General features: G+C 36.2%; 1 long non-coding RNA gene across 1 annotated transcript in view; it reads right to left on the reverse strand.

Moving 5' to 3' along the window:
- LOC309486745 overlaps positions 1-23,425 on the reverse strand; it is a 387,401-nt gene that overhangs the window by 19,728 nt on the left and 344,248 nt on the right. The gene's annotated exons all lie outside the window — the stretch shown is intronic.

A 23,425-nucleotide genomic window follows, 5' to 3' on the forward strand; every position in this document is an offset into this window, starting at 1 on the left:
TTTTTATTGTTAATAGCAGGTCATTCATCAGTAATTCATTTTGCAGATTAAAGTAGGGTGTATTAAGCATAGGTATTAAGTCAGATGAATACAGGTGAAATGGATCTGGATCATATTTTAAAGGGGTGGTTGATTATGATTTCACTTTTCTAACTTTAGTTAGTGTGTAATGTTGCTGTTGCTGTGTAATGTTGTAATGTTAATGTTGCAAAGTTAGAATGCTCAAAGTTCAAAGCAAAGGGAGATATTTGCTTTTAAAGAAATCGCTTTTTAAGGACTACAACAAACGGCTGGTAGAGACTACACGACATTCCTCTCGGGTTAGTGACATCACCAACCTTAGAATTTACATAAACCCCGCCCCCTGAACACGATTTATAGATTATCAAGCCAGAATATGCTAATCAGTAACTAGAAGATAACTACACATAAGCTACGTAAACTCATCAACTAACCATTCAGAAATGTCCTGTTGCTTCTACATGTTGTCACTTCTTCTTGAGTCTCTCCATCATTGTCTGACTCCGGTTTGAACATAAAAGGCTAAAAGTTTTTTGAAATTTTCAGTGCATGTCTGTGTGAGGTAAAAGGACACAAGCTCTTGAAGCTCCGCCCCCCTGTGCCGGGAGCAGCAGCTCATTTGCATTTAAAGGAACAGACATGAAACGGTGCGTTTTTGCTCACCCTCAAAAAAGTGACAATTTTAACATGCTATATAAAAATATCTGTGGGGTATTTTGAGCTAAAACTTCACACACACACACACACTCTGGGGACATCAGAGACTTATTTTACATCTTGTGAAAAGGGCATTATACCACCCCTTTAAAAACATGTCCCACACACATAACGGTGTCCCATTCAGGCTATCTGGGATTCTTATAATGTCCTCTCCTGTAGACAGTAAAGTCAATAAATGTCTATTGGGGGCTCTTGACAAAACTAAACCAACCATGTTAACATACTGTCTGCCAATGTTTCTGGAGTGGGGACATTGAGGTACTGATAAGAGATTCATTTAAATGTGTGTGTCACCCACTTGACAGGTAGATCTTAACCAAACACACCTGCTCTTTCATTTTATTCTCTTTCTCTCTCCTTATCCCCATCAGTCTGCCATAACCGCAGAGTGTTGTGTACATACCAGAGTCAGAGGCATGAGTCTGGCACATTTGTCACACACTCTTATCTGGACTGTATCTCAGGATGAAAATGGGCCTGGTGTGGTGAAATATTAGGTCATATAAAATGCATTTAAGACAGCTTAAACTGAGGAGGGGCCCTTCTATGTGCCATTTCCAGTTAAGCTTCATTGCAAACACCAGGAAACAGCTGAGGAACCAGAGTGGAAGAGTCTCCACATACAAGCCCTGGAGATAGCTGTATGGTCCTTTCATTGACCAATGAAACCATGTAATGTACATAGTCGTTCCTTGTTTGTATCACTCTGTTTATTTTTTTACACATTGCAGACAAACTATCTGTGAATCAGTCGTGGAGTTTTTCTCAGGGACTCTTTCTGCAGGTTACATGGTTAGTTGGTGGTGACAAGTGACTTTATGTTGAGTCAGTCATTTGAATCATTCAATGACTTATTCATTAAAAAACACTGATTCATTATGAAACTAAGTGACTGTGTTTACAAATGAGTCACCAAATTAACCAATCTATTAAAAAACACAGATTCATTCAGGAATGCAAAAAGCGACTGTCTTTATGAATGAATCACTGAATCATTTACTCAAATAATTTGAAATTCAGGAACAAAACACCACTATCGTCAGCCTCATGGGAAGTGCTTCGACATAGAGCGTAGTTTGAATCTCGGCTCTTGATCCTTTCTCATGTCCAATTTGCTTCTTGTCCTATCTGAATCAATGCCAAAAAAATAATATTAGTAATAATAATAAAGCACCACTACTGTGTGTTGTACTGATTCTCCTGTAGCGTTTGGAACTATTTTCATTGGCGGAGCAAACACAGACAAAGGAAAGATAGATAGGAAAGAAGACAGCTTTTTCCTCTACATTCCATAAATTTAGCTCTCAATTTTGCTCTGTTCAGTTTTAAAGGCTCATGGCTGTAAAGAGACACCACCAGGGGTCATGACACCAATCCTTAATTTGACAATTTGTTAGACACTTTCATGTATTACCTTCTAAGACCATAATACGCCTGTGTGCCTCTGGAGTGGGATAAAAACATGAAAGGCTCTACATTCCAACCTCACCTGCTTCCTTTTATTGTTCTCCTCTGATAGAGTATATAAAGAAAAAAAAAATCCATCAAGTCATAAATTAGCCAAGAGCAACGTATGGCCTCAGTCCTCTTTTCCAGAGGAATGATGTTGTAGCCCATAAACTGTCCAATATTCAACAGGACCCTGTATTGCGTATCAGTAAGGTCCACGTGTTGGCCTGTATTAGGCATCATCTTTATGGGCCTGGATCCTCTGTAAGGTCTCTTGCCACGGTCAGACAGCTGGTTCTGCTTTAGGCCCCTTTCTTCAACACTATATAGGTTGTTTTACATTTATTAAACACTTTTAAGCATCTCTGGCTGCAAGATTGCCCATCTGTTAGCGCACGACAATATATATGCGTTCCAAGTGCAGAGGGAGCAAAAGAAGGTGAGCGGATGCCATTGTAACATCAGTAAGCCTCATAATGCACTTCAGGTTTACGGTCGGGTTGCGAGATTGATTTAAAAGGCTGTGCTTTTAGTCAAGAGGACATTCAGATTGCAGATGAAAATGTAATAATAATAAAAAAAAAAGTAGGAGAGAAGAGCACAAATCACTGCCGGCGCTGCGCTCTGTGGAATGTTAGGGTGTGCAATGCATGGTGATATATAGATCTACAGATGTGCATGTAGCCCGCGACGGCTGGAGCACAAATTGTTGGGGGCGTACGGCTGCCGAAAGGTCCATTGTGTGGAACAATACTTCAAGAGTGTTTATTTGAGTATCACTAAAGGCTATCACCTCTCACCCCTTCATAGCTGCTCAAGACTGTCACGGAAGTCAGGTTTGCACTTTGAGCGTCGAGAAAACCTCTGAGGCCAAATCATAAACGGTGATGGGTTAAAAAAAAAAAAAGAAGATGTTAACATTGTCAAAGGTAACATTAAGATGTTTTATGAGAGCACATTTCTTTTATCTTATCTTGTGTCAGCACAAATTCTCTTCATGATGCAACTGTCCGTGTGTGTATTTTGTGTGCATTCATATCTGTCTGAATAGTCATATGAGGATCTTGAGGTTACTATTTTATGACTACAAACAAATTACAGTAAATTAAACAAGTCTTTTTATTTTATTTTTCATGGCTGCACATAGAAGTGCAAAACTGCTACCAGGATGACACAGTCGAGTGGTGCTTATTTAATGATGCTGAGCATTGTGAACTGGCAAGCAAGTCATTTGCAAATGTAAACATACTGCTGGTATGTTGTAAAATAAACAAGTTATCTGGATTTTATCCACATTCCACTGCATGAATCAAGTGCTGCCTTTGAACGCTCTTTTGTATGCATGAGAGGACGTGCAGACCAGGGATATGACAAACAAATTAAACAAATGAGAGTGATTAAAACAGCTGGATCCACAAATGGCATGACCAATTCAGGGAATTATGGAGGCAAATGCACGCAATTATATAGCAAATGAGGTACACCCACTTTGCGCTTCTCAGATGTTGCATTAATTTAAATGGTCTGTTTCTACTGTGCAATTCATATTACATTAAATTAGCAGTAGAATCCCCTGTGTCCTTCTGCTGTTATTCAGCTGAAGTCTTTATAAAGCTCTTCTCTCCAAAGCAATTCATTTGCAGTCAGAGTTCTTTATGTCGAAATCCTCAAATGGCATTGCATTTCATAATATTGTTGGGAAATTTTGAAAAAAAAACATACTTTCATAAGGTTGGGTTTTATGTGTTATCACTTTGTCAAAACTAATTTTGGCTTTCCAAGAAGTGTCATTTTTGCAAGGGAGTTTAAAATCATAGTTTTTATTTATTTATGGGTTTTTCAAGAAAGAAACTGATGCACACTGTAAACCCGAATAAGCTGGCAAAAAAAAAAATTAAGTAATCAGTTACATCAAAAATGTTTGAAGAAAGAATACAGTTCATCTATTTAAACATTTTATTCACAGTAACTGGCTTTCATAATGCTTTTACTATCAAACTTTTCATCTGAATCTCTTCTCGCTCAGTTGCATTTGGTACATCAGTAGATTTCTTTTGGAATAGATTCCATAGATATAGATTAGTTATTAGTTAGGTCACATTTTAAAAACAGCCTATTACTTATTTTTCTTAGAAACCAAAAATAACTGATTTCTTGTTGCATCACTGCATCAATAGGAAGAGAATTGTAGTAATATAAATAAAGATCCAGGCTGCAAATGGGACACTGATCACCATAATGGTGCAACAAAGCCATTTTAGGAGATTAACAAATTTATGAAGTCAACTTACTGAGAAAAGTTCTCTCAAATTTTTCATTTCATTCATTTTCATTTTCAACATTCAAAATTACTTTGGAAAATTAACGAAGGCAAGTAGGAAAAAGATAACACACGTGGAGGAAATGAGTGAAAATTTGATAATTCTGTTAATTTATATGAATTAATCTATACATTTATTTTTTATTGTTTTTTGTTTTATTATTTAATTTATTTCTTTTTTCTTGGTTTTATGTTGGGGGGGGGGGGGGGGGGGGGTGGGGGGGTGGAAGGGAAGGGTCTAAATAGAGACAAGATTTAAAATGAAAATTCTATTAAGAACTTCCTCACCTCAAACCCTCTTTTTTTATGACATAATACTCAAACCATTAATCTTAATTTGGCATCAAAGAAATAGTATGCAAATATTACTAGATTTTTTTCAATTAAGTTAAGACATTAAGTAAAGTTAGCTAAAAAGTGATAGTTACAACAACTGTTAGATTTCACAGTGTATAAAACTGGATTGCAATTTCCAGAAATGATATCTAAATTATAAATTCTTGTTACAGTCTAAGCGATTTATCTCTGATATGATGTTCAAAGTGTGTGTGTGTGTGTGAGTGTGTGAGAGAGAGAGAGAGAGAGAGAGAGAGAGAGAGAGAGAGAGAGAGAGAGAGAGAGAGAGAGAGAGAGAGAGAGAGAGAGAGACGTCTGTGAAAATAGAGCAGGATACAGAAGAGAGATGAAACAATCAATGACTGTCTGTCCATAAGATTGATCAGAGATGCTTCAGAAGATGGAAGAGATCAAATACAGGCATTTTACATTACAGTATGCCACATGATACTGTAAACAGATGCCTTAACATGGTAGAGAATGCAAAATCACCGTAACTCACGCTGAAAGTGTCAACTACAGTATAGACAACGACAGTATAGTATACAGTATAGTATATAGTATACTCAGTCATATGGTAAAGTCATAACTGTATTTGCAGCAAACTGTTCAAGCACAAAACCTTGCAGTCATGTCATTTCTTCACTTCACACCATATCACACATTTTAATAACACACTGCACATAATATTACAAACATTATGGATTAATGTAATTTCCTTAAGTTAGGTAATGTAAGTTTATTTTCTAAAGTGGCCTGTTTTACTCTAACATTTGAAACACATATCTTGCATTATTTATTGAATTAAATGGTTGTTATAAGTACTAAATCATACTATTGTGTTTCAGTGATTAAACCAAATGTACCTCATTACATACATGATATTGTGTTTTGAAGCTGATCATGTGAAGAAAATGTGTATAACAGTAATGAAAGTAAATTAGGTTTTGAAAGAGTGATTAGTAGTGTTACAAGTGTGATCAGTTTGGATTTTTGTAGTTTTGAAAATGTTCCAAAAACAGTATGAAAGTGAATAAAAAAACTGTAATTTGCCAAGTTTATTTAGTCAGATTAAACATTCATGGCTTGAATAAAAAAAACCAATTAATTTAGATGCTACCACATGAAACGCAAATTATGTTAAAAGAAACCCTCTTTTTACAGTGCAATTTGTAATTCAGTTTATTTCCTCTTGTTCTTTTTCAAATGTACATTTTCAATTGTAAAGCATGTCTAAACTGCTCAGGTTTTTACTCAGTCATTCCATTCTCAATGAGTCAGTGAATGGTTAGCCGCTGCCATGTGTTCAACAGCCAGGATGCTGAGAGATTGACAGAGCAATACTGAACTCATGTCTTCGGGGGGCGAGTGAACAGGTGTCCCTCCTGCTGGAGTTTAAGAGAAGTCCCCTGTGCCCCAGCCTGAGAGAGTGAGATAGTAAAGAGAAAGAGAGAGGGAGAAAGAAAGAAAAGACACACATGTGTGTGCCCCGCGGCCCCTCTTTTCCCCCTTGTGTGTATGTATATATTAGAGTGATGGGGAGGTATGCAGTGCCATAGTTCAGACACATGCTAATGCGCTCCCAGAAATAAGTTGGGAATAGACGAAGGAGAAAAGCTTTGAAGGTGTTGTGTTAAAAGACACAGGGGCTTTCTGAAAGATGAGAAAGTTATGGGCAAAAAATAGGTTTTATCAGCAATAATATTAAAATAACAACCAGAAGTCATTGTAAGGGATGGAGTGACAGTGTTAGAACTGAATGACATGTTATATCTGATTAATGTGGTGATCGTATGCATGCCTTGTAGACAGGGAAAGAAATGTGTTAATTGCTTTTCAATTAATAAATTACTCATCTTTTTGACTGCCACAGTCTGCATTTGTGCTGAGATATTTCTTATTAACAGATTGCAGACTGATTCCATCTAAGGACGGCATGAAACGGAAGTTGCAATAGAATTTTCTTGTTAATTGTGCCATATATCAGAGAGAAACAGCTTCTTCTACTTGTTTTTTTTTACTTTAATTGATTGGATGGTTGTGGTTTGCTATTGCTGTGATCTTATGTGAGTGACAGGTTGTTCCGCCCACGTGCCAGTAAACACGTCATCAGAAGAGATGTCGCTGCAAGAGAGTTATTTTGATGTTTTGAGGGCACATACAAATTATAATGATAATAATGTGCATGGATAAATCATTTATAATAAATACTGCGATACTGCATATAAATAAGAATGATCAATATTGATTTCAAAGTGACATTAATGTTTGAATAACTGTAAAATGCTCAAACCCATCTTCATTTTACACTTGACGAAAGAAAACGTGTCAAGTCCATATCAAAGACCTGTCCTTTAACACAGGAGCCATGTGTGTTTATCTCTCAGTAAGATCTCTCTGTCAGTGCTGATGAGTTAAGCTAGCATGTCAGTAATTCTGACGCCCGATGAAATGTGCTGGGCAACCGAAGATCAGGCATCTCTCCTACGGAAACTGACAGGTTAGATTTCACAAGCCAAAAATTCCGCTGGAATTTTACGATGCTTCATCACTGCCTTCATGAGAGATTGCAACCTAATGTGGTTGTTGTTGATGATTTCAGTCTCAGAATACACACATTTAATATATAATTTAATACTATTTAATACTAAAATAAAGAATACTGTAATGCTCTCTCTCTCTCTCTCTCTCTCTCTATATATATATATACACATACACATATACTATACTTTCTTAAAGTTGTTCCTATATGTATCTGTCTCTATCTATCTATCTATCTATCTATCTATCTATCTATCTATCTATCTATCTATCTATCTATCTATCTATCTATCTATCTATCTATCTATCTATCTATCTATCTATCTATCTATCTATCTATCTATCTATCTATCTGTCTATCTATCTATCTATCTATCTATCTATCTATCTATCTATCTATCTATCTATCTATCTATCTATCGTGTGTTATATTAATATAACGACTGTCAACATTATATTAACATTTTATGTGTATAATAAGTATTAGCTGTTTTACCAAAAAAACAATCATTGTTCTGATAGAGTAATGTGTTTGTGTGTTTATTCTTATGTAAATTCTTTAGGCCTATATCTTTTTTTTATGTAACAAGGATGAGCAAATATACAGATGTCTTTGAGGAAGGCAGTCAAACATATTTTGCTCTCAGAATTTGAAATTATTATTCCACATTTTTTGCTTATAGCCTGAAGTAGGAGAAATGGAGAAAAAGCTGTTACGGCATTGCATTTTTTTCCATGTAGGAGTATAAGAGCCTGTGTTATTTGCATACCAGGGACATATTTAAGCTGTATTACATGCAGGAGAAGTGTTACGGGGAAAGGGGCTATACATCTAAAGTAATGATGAGTTCAAAAAAATGTGTGAGAAACAGCTTTACCCTGCATGGAAATGCACTCTGTGGGATCATTAAGTCTCCTCGGCTTCAAAGTGCTAAAGCGCTCTAGTGAAAGCCTATTAGCAGTCACTGGGAAGCTCAACTCCGCACTAAACGGCGTACTGTTTTCATGTCTTCCCTCAGTGATAAAGCCTTATCTATTTAAGATGCTTGAAAATAGCTCATATTGAGCAGCATATTAGAATAAATTAAATAAACACATTGCACATATATAAATCAAACTCCATGCGGTTAATCACATACACAATGAAAAGACACCCACATTGAAAGCCTCGCCGAATAAGCAAAATCTTAGCACAAGACGAGGCTTTTCTCAATCTGTTTAAACAAATCAATCAAAATTCCTGAAGATGTTTGTGAAATTGTGCAAAGATTTATTATTGAATGCATATGGACAGGACTTTTTCAACAGCTTTATAAAACCTCTCACATTCTAGACACAGACAAACACATGATGCAATTACAGTAATCAGTAATGTCAATTGAACAGAAATTGCACAATTAAAAAAAACATTTTTACATGCACTGAATACACAGCCGATAAACACACTCAGGTTAATAATAAAATAATGGACACGTTTTGTGCTCGTCACCACAGTGTGTAAATGCATTAAATGCATTAAATACAGAATAATATATTATTTATTTTTGATTAGCATTAACAAATACAGAATCTTTCCCTCCAAGATTTAACTGCATTTACAGATAGTCTTTCTCATCAAAATAATGATAATAATAATAATTCATACATTTGAGCAAATTTGCAAAGTAGCGATTTGTAACTGATTATTTCGGCCATACGCATATTTGTATAAGAAGTAGTTTCATAATTTTACAGACAGCCTTCATTTGGTGATTTTTACTACAATGAACAGAATGATATTTATCCATCAAATATTATCTAGCTGCTAATGTCATTGCAGTTTTCTTTTGTAATATATGAGATAAGTAGATACATCTCTTTTTATTGGTAACATTTAGCTAAATTGATGCCCTTTGTGTGCACTTGGTGCCAAAGGTTAGGATTGTGGCGAAGGTCTTCTCTCTCCCACGGGAATGCATTACACCGATAAAGGTTGTCTCGACCTGCCATGCACGTGAGCGATACCATAACTGATATATTGTTGCATTGTGAGTAGTTTCAAGACACAACCAAAGAGATATTTCTCCATTATAAAATAAAGCTATGGTCACACTCACACTTTTCATTAGGTGTATTTAACTACTATGTACTTACAACAACAACAACAAAAATGTCTGGTACAATGTGCTTATTGTGTTCATGTTGTCTTGCAAAACACTTTTGCTGCTATTGAGGTGAGATACGGGTCAGGTTAGTAATATGGTTAGGTTTAAGGGCGGGTTAAGAGGTAAGGGAAGGGTCAACAGTGTAATTATAGATGTCATTACAGAAATTAATTACAGCTGTAATTACATGCAGGTATTTAAAAAAAAAAAGTACAAAAACATGCATGCACACAAGAAGTGCATTGTCTCAAATGATTAATTTAAATGCACATAGTAAAAGTAGTTAAAGACACATCATGAAGTGGGACCAACGTTATTATAGGGAATGTGAAAGAATATTTTGGTAACACTTTACAATAAGGTTCATTAGTTAACATTAGTTAACGTATTAACTAACATGAACTAACCATGAACAGTCCATTTGTTACTGTATTTGTTCATCTTTGTTAACGTTAGTTAATTAAAATACAGCTGTTCATTGTTTGTTCATGTTAGTTCACGGTACATTAACTAATGTAAACAAGATTTTAATAAAGTATTAGTAAATGTTGAAATTAACATTAACAAAGATTAATAAATGCTGTATAAGTGCAGTTCATTATTAGTTCATGCTAACTAATGTAGTTAACTAATGTTAACTAACGAACCTTATTGTAAAGTGTTACCAATATTTTATATAAATTATAATTGGTATTTTTTTAAGGTGTCATTTTATTTTACTTATTTAAATACTAAGTAATATTAATTAACAACATGTACTTACTATAGGGTACTTACTATAGATTTACTGTTTGGTTTAGGGTTAGCTGCATGTATTTATGCATAATTTACTGTTAAAAGTGCATGAAAGATATGTAGCAAGGACACTGAAATAAAGTTTTACCTTATTCTTTTTTTTGGATGAAAAATTTGCTGAAAACTGCATTCTGTATTTATCTATCTTTAAGTATAAACACTGTTAATATATTTGTGACAGTGTATATGCATATTTTGCTTTATTCTGAATCATACATTTTAAAATGAATATTTTAAGATGATTTTTAGGTTGACTATGAGTAATTTATCAGGTGACTGCATGCTTCATTTACTGCTGATTGTCTATATCGTTCTTTTTAAAGCAACAAATATTATCATTCATCTAATATAATTACCACAAATTCATTACTTCACAAATAATTATGTAATCATTTAAATGGAGATTTACTTAAGAAAATCTTTGAACAGTTCTAATTTTAACATAGTTACTCACACAAAATATATTTAGATGGTTTTAAAAAACACAATGAACAATCCATAAAAATATACATAACAAATGCATTTGGTTAGACAATATTTCCTTGAATAACTATTTTTCCCGTTACCTTTGTTAGCCAGAATGGTGAGAGTGGAGGCCAGTGCAGGCAGAGCGCTGTGTTGTTGACTAGAGGCAAAGTTCTACTCCAGCTACATCAGCACACTCATCTTATCCCTGAAGCAGAAGAGAGCGGCGTACAAAATACTGTACAAACACTCACACATCTTCACTCCGCAGCTGTGATGAAGTCATCTCGGGGTCTTGACATGCTTTCGTCTAGCTTAGAAATCATTTTCAAATGTTTTGGGACTGGTATCCACACTAGACAGTTACAAGGCTAGTACTGTACAAATCCACTGGCAGAGACAGAGCTATTTATGGTTGTTTAACACCGCAAATGGTGTTGCAAGTACCTGCAAAAGCCATGTACTCATAAATCAAGTTTTGCTGATGTATGCAAGTGAAAAGAAAAGAATAATAAGGCAAGAAAAGAATAATAAGGCAAATCAAAATAAATCAAAATGTAACGCTTTATTTTGATATTCCACTTTAGACATTCTACTAAATATATCTTTGCAAATACATGTCATCTAGCAGTCCTTTAAGTATTAGTAGACTTAATATCTGCTAACACTATTTTGATGCTCCCCAACAGACACTATACTGACTCTATAAGTAACTTTACAAGAACAAGTCAACTTATTCTACTAACCCTATAAGCTACCAGTAACTACTCTAATGAGAGTTAGTTGACATTAGTTGCAAATTAATGAGAGTAAAAGGCCATTTACACGACACCGTGTTCAACTAAAAACGTATTATGTGTTTTGGCCGCTCATGTTCGCGACAACAGCGATTTGGAGGCCTAAAAACAGGTTTCAGGGTGCAAGTTTTTAAAAACGATACCGTTATCATTTCTGTGTAAACAAAAAAAACTGAAAACGGTGACGTCATGTGCATGCAAGTTATGTTTTCAGTCTATAGGCACATATTGTTTCTTTACAAAGTGACATCACCAACTACTGGCCTGGCATACAGCGTTTTTAATCATTTTTGAGGATCTGTTTGAATGGGGATCATTTTGAAAACGTTGTCTGTATGCAAAAAAACACAACTTTTTTTCCCCCCCGTTTTTAATACATCTTTGTTGTGTAAACGTACACTTAGTTGATGTTGCAAATGAAGTTAGTTGACGTAGTTGCAAAGTTACTTATATTTAGTAGAATGTCAAAAGTGCACTATTGAAAATTTTTTAACCAATCAAATCACAGAAAATTTGGTCACACTTTACATTTTTCATGTTATTTGTGTATGTGATGTATCTGTATGTGTATTTTATAAGTCTGCACTAGGACGCTAAAATGAAGTAAGTTGCAGCGGAAATGCCGTAACTTCTAAATGTTTTAAATAACGCCTCTGTGTGGACCATAGCTGTCATGGGTATTGTTAAAAACTCTTCCCAGGTGTCCCAGGAGTGGTAGCACAGGAGGGTCAGCGAGTCACAGCACTGCTTTACTGTCACCATCACTCTTCATCCTGCGCTGCGCAAGACGTGTTAGTGACCTTACCAAAAAATCACTTATATCTGACCAGACTGCTAATGCACTATCCAGATGTTATGCATTCGGCTTTATGTTTGATGTTTTTGTACACCTACTATTCTCTGTGCCTTATCCTGAACGTGGCCCTGCAGATCATCTACTTTTATTTTTCATTGTCATAGTCAAACAAATGGGGAGGTTGCATACGACAGCGTCGAGTGCAAGAAAAGAAAGTCTTTGAATCACAAGCCACATAATTATTTGTATATTTGCTGGCTGAACAAAGGGCATCTCACATCAGAGAGGTGTTTCGATTAAAAAATGATATCTTACCATTAAAGGTTACCAAGATGACATTATGCTCCTTAGACGTGTTTGACTGACACATTGAGGTTTATGACCTTCAGAGGTGATGTCCGTGATGGATCGGAAATAATAATATGGTATTTTTAAACATACGGAACAGAGATGCAACTTCCAAATAAGTGATTTTGCACATTTCTCTTCATGGAACATTCACAAAGTATTTGGTGGGCAGGACAAACAAAAAAGCAGTTGGTCAGTTTCACAAGCACACGCACACTTGTGAACGTGTAAGTCTGCTGGACGGGAATGAAAAGTTGTGGCTTTCAGGGTCATGTGTTGACAGAGTTCATTTGAATTAGTTTCAAGCATTCGAAAATGAATGTCAAGCCAATTTGATTTTGAGCATTTCAAGCTCCTATGACACTTCAAGGGGCTGCATTGATGCTCAGTGAATAAAAGGCAAGACGCATTAAATATTTCTATATTTTGCTAATCATTTAATTATTCCACCCACTCTGAGAGTGGATTAGAATGATTTCGACAGAGAACATAGTACCTAGCCACTTACCACAGTAAGAGAATAAACACTATATACATTAAAGCGAGCACTTGGCGGTGCTGCGTTCGGGCCCTGATACGGCCTCATATCTAAATGGCTAATCCATGCAATGTGTGGGTGGGGTGATTAACGTTCACACAACCAAATGAAAAAAAAAAACATTTGCTTTGAAACTTTGAATACGGTCGGCATGAATATGCAACTATGAATAATTGGCAGAGAATGGGAGCTGGCTTGGATTAACAACTCAAAATGCAGTTTATGACTAATTGTGTTAAGTGAAAATAAACTGGCACTTTTGTTCCCGGGATAATTAGCTTTTTAATGTTTGCTGGAGTGATTGTGGGAGCTGTGCTCTGGCGCCTGTTCTTTTTTCAAGTGGGCCCTCTAGCTTTCCTGAGGGGAATGAGACTTGTGTTTGCTTGTGTATGTGTGTTGAGGACTTTTATTAGCGGGGAAAAGTGGCTTTCTGGCTGTAAATAACTTTGTAGTTCAGCATATTTGTTTGTTTAGACTTCTTTTTGATTTTATGCTTGAGGCTTTGTACATATTTTAATGGAGTTGCATTAATAGGTTAGTTGCTTTTGAATTGCCCCTTCATTCATGTTTAAAACACATTTACAGAGCCAAAATTGCTTTGTGTTTTGAATGTGCTTCGTGAATTTCATTGTAAAATATTTTGGTGCACCTACACATATAATTATTTACAGCGTATTTGATCATATTATTTAGAGTATGTATATAAAAATTACGCTATATATATATAAAAAGAAAGAATTTTTTTAATATATTTGATATAATATAATACACAAATAGAATAAAATAGTACTGAACTGATATTTCAGAAAAGCTGAATTTTTAGTGGCTAAATAAGCATATTTGAGGCATGTTTATGGCTTAACTGCATGGCTGCATCAATTCATTTCTGTGTACATGCATGAATACATGAATAAGACATGTGTACATGAATACATACATGAATAAGAACATAAAACAAGAAAACTTGTATGATTTGTCTTTCATGTCATTGAAGCTGCATTGAACTGTTATCTAGAAATATTTATTATTATTATTATTAATTTTAATTTATAATTAATTAATTACTTTTCTTGTTTAAAATGGAAATTATTGGATATGCAGTATTCATAATAATTAATAAAATGATAATAATCCTTAGACAGGAAAAAGAATTACGAAGCACAACTGTATAATTTTAATCTCCCTGAAATATTCAAGAGGAGAGTCAAATCCAGTGATTCTACGATTCAGAGGGCTTCTGGAAACTTCCGCAGTATGCGCTCATGCACTATTGAGGCTTGAAGAGAGACTCGAGGACCCCTCTTTCACTTTAAACCCTGTACTTTTTCCCACTTTCCAAATGCAGCTCGGTCTCGCACCGAGACTCCTCTGCGAGAGGGGCACGGGGTAATTGGAATCAGTTATTCAAAACATCTCTAAATGTGATTTAAATGGCGAGGATTTATTAACATAGAAGGAAACCATTAAAAGGGGGTTCGGAACGGGGAGGGGGGAATTCCGTTTTGGGAGAAGAGTGGGGGCAGAACGGACTGCAGAGTGAAGAAGGAAGGGGAAGGGGAAGGGGAGAACGAGGGGGGAGAAGAGAAAGCAATTACTGGATGTAAAGGCCACGAACAGAGCTCCCGCCGTCACTGAGAAATCAAATCTGTCAGCAATTAGGAGGATCTGAGGGGGCCATGCAGCACTCGCCGCTGGACAATAGGGGTGCTGGGACTCTGAAGAGGAGAAGGGGGCCGGAGCAATTATGAGAGCTGATAGAGTAGCTTTATTTATCTAAACAGCAGGTTAGTCTCTCATTCTGCCTCTTTTGTCACTTGTTGCGGATGTGAAAGGGGCACCACTTCATCCAAACGCTGTTCGACCCGATCGGCATTGTCCGGGCAGTTAGTGTCTGAAGTGGCTCTGCTTTTCAATACCATGCTGGGATAAACCAGTGCTTGATCTCATGCCCTAGCAATGCTAACCCTTCACCTTCAAGAGCAGATCTCCATACCTTGCGCTTGAAGCTACTTATTAAGGCATTGCAAAAGGGGCTGCGCTCCTCTACAACCAGTCCTCAATATCAAAGGGCACAGGCTCAATGAATGGGTCAAAAGGCCCTTGTTTAGGACAGAGGCTCAGGAAAAGGATTAAAGGTGGGTAGTCTAATGTTAGTCTTCACATAAATGGCGTAACAGAGAATTGAACTGACGTAATGTTGAGAATCCTGCCTGTGCAGGGTGAACTAAATCTCAGATTTGTAATATTGCCACCAAAACAAACAAGAAAACTACGCAAAACACGTGTAACCTTTGTAGGAGTGGCAACTGACTAAAGTGATAAATGATGATGTGATCTATTGCAAATGAATTAAACTCATTTTTATTTCATTTATATCTTGATATTATGAAAGTCCATGCAATCAAATATATAAATAAGTCATGTGTAGACGGACATACAGAACAAAAAAGTCCTTGTGGAACTTTTATTTTGATAGAAGGTAAAGGATTGAATTGTGTGTCTACAGATATTTCTATGGTGAGTGCATTGGTACATTTGAGCTATTCATAAAAATGATAATCCTTTTAAAAAATCACTCTTTATTGTGTATTATTGATTATAATGTAACTATTATTTTTATTTTTTATCAGCAGCTGGACGACAAAAGATACACTTATACACTTACAGTGAATTCTTCAGTTACAATATACTTATTTTATGCCCATTGATGTATTATTATAATTTTTTACAGAACTTCTGTGTCATTTATCAAAAACGGATAAAAGCAGAAAAACATTTATTAAAATAAATTTCAAATCTTCATTGAAATACACAGAATGTCCACAGAGGTCAGCATACATCACACAAATCTCTTAATGAAAAGCAGATGTTTAAAATGAAATTCTATAAATTATTTTGAAATAAGTTGAAATATGTACCAGGACATCGCTCATAGCCTTTTTCCCAGATTAAAGGCCCACATATTTTGCCCCTCTGTAATGTGGTTTTGCAGACTGGACCCACAGTAAAGAATCTAATTATCTGAGGAAACCAAGACTCAGAGTTTTAAGTGGGTATAAATGCATGTGTACATCTCACACACATACCATCATGTGCTTTCTGGCCACTCTGTCCTGGCCTTAAGGGATCATGAATTTCACCAACATAATATTATACCAACACATAACAATAATGGATAGTGTGTCATTCATTAATGATGAGAAATAAATATTTTCTGAGGTTATATTAAAAGCAGTGGTGATATTAGTTTTAAAAGACATTAACCATAGTAGACTCGATTTCACTTGGTTTCAAAGCAATAAACTGTTCTCTGGGAATCCCTGATAGCGCATCCCTAATTTTCAGGTTTACCATTTGGAATATGTTATGAGGCACACAGTCTAACTCTTGTCAAAGTGCTTTTACAGCTTAAACAAATTTAATCAGAGGAGCTTTGAGTGACAGGGGGGAGCTCTCCCACAATGCTCTCTTTTTGCCGGGAACTCCTCCTACTCCACAGCAGCTGTGCAGAGGTGCGTCTTAACCCAACACTTGAATCTCACTCTGAGAGCATTATGAAAACATTTCCTTATTCCAATGCCACCATAATAATAGTACGTGGTGGTCATGATACACGTTTTAACATTGCATTACGCTTTAATGGTGAGTATCTACAAATTTCTCCAATGCATGAAACATTTTTTTTTTTTTTTTTTTAAACAGTAGAGTAATTCAAGGTGTAGCCTACTCAGTAATTTTAGTTGGGTTACTTTTTTAAATCAGAAAAATCCTGAGTGTATCATTAAAGAAATCCAGACCAAAAAGGAGATAAAAGTTAACTATTGGGTAAAATTACAAAGTCAAGAGGAGAAAAAGAGTATGAATAGTGGAGGTCTGCACAGGTGGCATTAAAGGCCTCAGGCCCAGTGGGGGTCTCCCCTGTTTCACTTTGTCCACAGGTGTTTATTAGCACATAGGAGCTGCCATATGTCCCAGCATGCAACACAGCCTCAGGGTGTACAATCAGCCCTCACACCCATAATCATCAGCAACCCTGGCAGCACTCACTCTCTCTCTCTTTTACTCACTCATTCTGTCTCATGAGAGATCGACTACGGCAGCAAACCATTTTGTAAATACACCCTAAAGTTCACTTCACTAGATCAACATCCCTAAAGTACTCTAGTATATAGATATAAGGGCCAGTGTCATATAAGAATGTCCACGATTAAGAAAATGAAAAACCTTTAACAAAGTTAGTTTAAATGTTAGTGGCAAAAGTTTAAAACTTTTAAATTGAATGTCTCGATCACAATAATAATAAAAAAAATCTCTTTCTGGGAGTTGCACCTCATGGGATTTTATAATCTGAAATCCCTGTGCCTTGTCATGAATATGTCATATTTATCTTTTTTTTTTCTGTATTCAAATTATACAGTATATCTGAATTGCACTATGTATTTTTAAATAAAGTAATAGATAGGACAAAAAAATCTGCATCACGTCATTGACTCATCAGGAGATATATGGGAGTGCGGAAGAGAAAGAAAACACAATTTGGTGCTCAACATTAGATATTTTGATGGCAAATCTTTCCGTAACAGATATCAAATGCCTTTCCATTCCCAGTCTTTCCCTCTGCAGGGATGGAAATGTTTTGCACCTGGTCAGTATGAGAGAAAACCATTGTCATTTTAACAGCCCCTACTCAGGCAGGCATGTGAATGATTGGGCAGTGAATACATACTGGTAGGGGGGGGCCAGAGAGAGGTGCCTGTTTGAAGTGGGCATATGGTTGCTGCATTTGCATTTAATGCCCTTCAGATTACGAGCGTTAACTCGTGCTAAACACCTCGCTCGGTTGGGGCTAATTTGATGAGGTCATGCTGTGACCTTGTGACCCATATACCCCTATGTCCTGTAAGTGAAAGCAGCTGGGTGCAGATAAGTAGAGATTTGCACATGTACACACTCATACACACACACATACAACCTGTTCTCATCTCTATTCTGTGTTGTAACATGTTGTAAACATGTAAACCCTTTCACAAAATGTAGAACATTTAAATGGTCAATATGACATCTGTAAAGGTTTTTACAAATATTTATATTTTAAAACTGAGATGGAACGATAGCTCTTTAATGAACTAAATTGACGTTTATTTTTAAAAGGAAGTGCTCTATTACTTACCTTAGCAGAACAAATGGAGGAAAGCAGGTCAAGGGAACATACAGTATAGTGGGGTTCAAATTGAAAATCTTAAATCTGTTTTGTTTTTTGTTTTTGTACTGAAATAAACAGAGGGCTTATGAAAAATGATGATGTAAAATTTGTATATTTATTTAAAATATATAATTAATGTTCTGTGCTTTTTCTTTGCCAGTAATAAAATAGCAAATAGCAAAAAGCTAATTTATGACATTGATCATGCAAACTCCATTTCACAGACATTATTGCTTCCATTAAAGCATAAGATACTCTTTAGATCATTCTCAAATCATGCTGAAAACATGATCATCAGGTTTGACACAAACTTCATGCAGCTTCAGCTGTCATTAAAACACAGACCAAATATGTCCTGAGATTCACAATTTTTAAGTTTAACCTTTCTCTCAAGTTGTCATGCTGATAATACAATTTGTAAAATAATATTCAAATTAAAAACAAATAAAAAAAATATTTTAAAATGAAAATATATTTGATAAAAAACAACAACAATAATAATACATTTTGATTAGATTTTTTATGTTTATAAAATATTTGCAAAAAAAAAAGTCACTATAGTGCTCTCAGACACTGTATTTCTTCTCATATATCGTAAGCAGATTCGGGAGTATAAATGTACTTGGTGCATAGCGCAAATAATGCTACTCGAGGGATAATTCTAGAATTCCAGGCGTTTTATTCCAAAGCATTCCAACATGCACTCACAGCAGCGCACATTATGACCACCGATACGCACATATACACATATTGCAGGCACACAAGTTGCTTTCATTGTGTTTTCGTGAAAGGGGGCGTCGATACGCTGTGACTGAGCCTCTCCTTTGAAACGGGCCACAGTGGAGAGGAGCGCACAGATCTGTTCAGTACAGTCTGAGAGGCTGGTTTAGCTAACCTCCAAGGCCACAACGGCAAGGGGGCCTCTGGAGAGCCTCTCTTATGTCAAAAGAGGGGAAAAGCCGCTCAGCTTTTAAGACATCGCTTGGCCTTTTGATCAGTTCACAAGTTACAGTCGGAAACTGAGGCCTTTTTTGATGCAAATGGACGCTCATCAAAAGCAGCACCGAAAAACATCTCTTTCTTTGGGACGGTAATGGGTCTCGCTCTCGTTCTGGGAAATCACACAGCCAAGGACTGTGTAAAGTGTCCACTCAGAGTGCTGAAAAGCAGTCGCCTGCACAGGTGTGGACATTGTACACGTCTTCCTGCTACGATATCCGAGTCACACACACTTGCAATTAAAGGATTAGGGTTCAAATTATTAGGAGCGCAATACTGGACAACACGCTGCTAATTTGTTCCCAGCCCCCTGTTTATGGATCAGTAAGCCAAATAGTAATGAAGTTTAAATGTAATTTGAGTGTTATTATGGTGCAGTAGTGATTAATTAAAAGAGGCTTTGCAATAAACGTGAGGGAGATAGAACAGCAGTTAGTTATAATGTACAGTAATTAAATATTTTTCTTATTAATGAAGATAATTGCTCGTCAACAGCTTGGGCATTTGATCTCTCCCTTCAAATGGAACAAGCACAACTTTGGAGAAAATTCTGAATATTAAAGGGATTCTTCGACCAAAAACTCACCCTCACGATGTTCTAAACTTGTAGGACTTCCTTTATTCTTTAGGAAACAAAAGAAGATATTTTGAAGAATGCATCATCTCCTTTGACCATATTCTGAAAATCAGTGCAGTGCAAAACCTTCAAGCTCTAAAAAGCACATGCATTCAAAGTTTGGAATGATTACTTTTTTAAAATCCTTTTGAAAGAAATATGCTAACCATGGCTGCATTTATTTGATGAAAAATACAGTAAATAACTTATATTTTAAAATGTAATTTAGTGATGCAGCAGCCATTACTCCAGTCTTTAGTGTCACATGATCCTTCAGAAATCATTCTTATACACAGTCTTATTATATATTAACTTACATTTCAAAATATATTAAAACAGAAAACAATTATTTTAAATTGTAATAATAGTTCACAATATTACTGTTTGTAGTGTGTATGTCATTAAATAAATGCAACCTAAATAAGCATAAGTCCTCTTTCAAAAACATTAAAAAAATCATAATTAATCCAAACTTTTGACCAATAGTGTATTTAACACGAAATTAATCCATATGACTATTTTCTTCAAATATCTTTTGTGTGTGTGTCACAGAAGAAAGAAAGTCATAGAGGTTTGGAACAACATGAGGATATATTTTTTTGGGGTGAAATCCCAAATCAGTGTGTTTTATGTCTGTCACTCTGGAAGGTCAAGTTGGAGGAATTCATTACCAGTTGTTTCTCTTTTATTTCAAAAGGACATGAAACGTGACACTTTTATATACTTGTAAATCAGACCTCCTTTGGCATCGGCGAGCATGATCCTGTCTGTTGTGGGATCGGCGGCTCTCCCAAAGCATATCATTATGTGCCGTTAAAGAATATGGTGACAGAGATTGCGGAGAGGACAGGGAGGGGCTAAACCAAACTCCACTCAAGGTCATGTTCTCCGACAATGGCGCTACTCTAATCCTTCGCCCACTCAGACGCGATTGGACCCACACCCCGCCGCTCCGAGGAAGAGTACGGGGGCCGGGTCTCCTCTTCCTCACCCCGTGTGTTAGGCTTCCAAGAGCGGCCGGATAATCTACCAATTAGCAGCAATTGTGGCGGAGGGTTTTAATGTGGGGTTCTGTATTTTTTAAATACCGTTTAATTTTTCCTCTCTCTGGCACAATCGTGATTGTCAGCACTCTCTCTGGCTCCCCCATTTAAAATAAAAGAGTCCGGAGCTTAATTTGGCATTAAAGACCGTAGAATGTGCACAGCCAGCGATGTGATTGTCAGTCAGAGTCGGGGCGAGAGAAAAAGAGAGACTGAAGGGAGAAAATCATTTTAAAAGAGAGCTGGTGTGAAGGACTTGTTTGAACAGGCCTAATGCCTGCCAGAGTATCAGTGGAAGAAGCCGCATTGTGCCCAGATAACATGGTGCCCCAACGTTTCACCCCCTGTGGTCCAGCGAGTTGGTGTGTTTGGATTAGGACAGCCCATTACATTAGCCTAATAATGGGATAAGGCCAACTTAGCGACATACTGCGCAAAGAACACCAGGCAACATCAGCACAATATGTGCTATGAGCTCATGAGCTTGTGGTCGATGGGAAACGTAATGGAAAAATTGAGTTGTTTTAATGGAACTATATTTTTTCATTTGGGTGGTAAAACAGGTGGAGCACAATCTTCGTGAGAATTGTGTTTGTGCAAAACGTTTTCAAATGCTAACCTGTAGCTTTTACCAAACGTTTCCGTGATTACAGTGCTGAAATGATAATAATTAGACGACTATGTGGGTATTTCCATCAGAGGGAATCGTGCCAACACTGAAAGCAGTTCTTTAATTTAGCGATAAATGTTATGTCATACGAACCTATAAAAACTATGTTTTAGGCAAGCAGGCTGTCAGGGGACAGACTACAAAATCGGTGTCATTACAGAGGCTTGTCTGACGGTGAATATAGGTCATGGGATGAATGTGTGTGTTGTAAAATACACCAACTATAATAATACTAATAATTCACATGGACAAATATTGAGAATAACAGTATTTAAGAGTTAAAGATAAAATTACAAGCTAAATTTACTTACAAGTCAAACATAAAAATTAGAGGTGCACAATTAAGAAATGAACAGTCCTTTTGAAAAACATATATAATCGTGACTAAAATCTATGGCCCATCTCCTCCCATTATAATGTTTCTGGCATGGTATCCTTCACAGAAAAGACGATCCCAGAATGCCGCGTAACAAGCTCACTGAAAAAAAAATCCAAGATGAGAGAAAAGATCAATGTTTATATTACAATTCAAAAATATATAAATTAATCAATTATAATTATATATATATCACAATTCCTTAATTCATTACAAAAAAGCATTGTTCAGATTAGTTCAATATAATCAAATCATCAAATATTTAATGTATTATCATATTATCATGATAATATTTTGCTTAGCAACATGCTAACATCAAACTCAATTGAAATCAATTGGAAGTCAAGTCTACCGTGTGAAGCGTTATTTGTGCGCTGTGCAGAGTTGCTGCCTACCTGTATATGTAGAGCATTTCAAATCATCACTAATGAAGTCCCATTTCAGATCTGATGCTTTCTTAGAAGGCAATGCTTAGGAAGCAAGGAGGCAAAACACCTAAGACTTTTGCTCAGTACTATATAAGTTAGACCTCCGATGCAAAAGCCTCTAAAAGCCACCTATGTCAAAAATTAGATAATAATATTGAGTGACGCACATAGTATACGTTCATCAAATACTTTCACTTCAAACTCACTAAATCCCAGCCTCAGCCCATTCAGAAATGTCGGTACTTAGGTAGAAACCTACACATAGGAGCCTGATAAAATTTTTTATATTAAACAAAAACGTTAGACGGACTTAGAGGCTTTTGCATCTGAAGTCTTCATATATAAAGATTTGTAAATATATGGTAACACTTCAGTTTAGGGTCCAATTCTCACTATTAACATACTACTAGGATATTGGCTGTTTATTAGTACTTATAAAGCACATATTAATGCCTTATTCTACATCCCTTAATCCTACCCAATACCTAAACTTAACAACTACCTTACTAACTATTAATAAACAGTAACTAGTAGTTTTTTGTAGTAAAAGTCATAGTTGATGAATGAATTAATGATACAAGTTGCTGCTTGTATAAAATTAAATACCCACTGAAGTCATAACTCAAATGTATGCCTTTAAAAAAGCTGCACATAGCAGCACATCTGAGCTGCATTTTTCTCAGGTGGGGCCAGAGGCGGCCAAGAGGCCAATAATTAGTTGTCATCCCTGCTTGCCTTTATAGTGCTAATTTGGGGTCAGGCTGTGGGGTATAAAGGTCACGGCCACAGCTGGCTCTCTCAGCGTGTCCACGGCGGCTGT

The sequence above is a fragment of the Leuciscus leuciscus genome (assembly GCF_965113295.1).
Source record: "Leuciscus leuciscus genome assembly, chromosome: 22".
NCBI classification, from domain to species: Eukaryota; Metazoa; Chordata; class Actinopteri; order Cypriniformes; family Leuciscidae; genus Leuciscus; species Leuciscus leuciscus.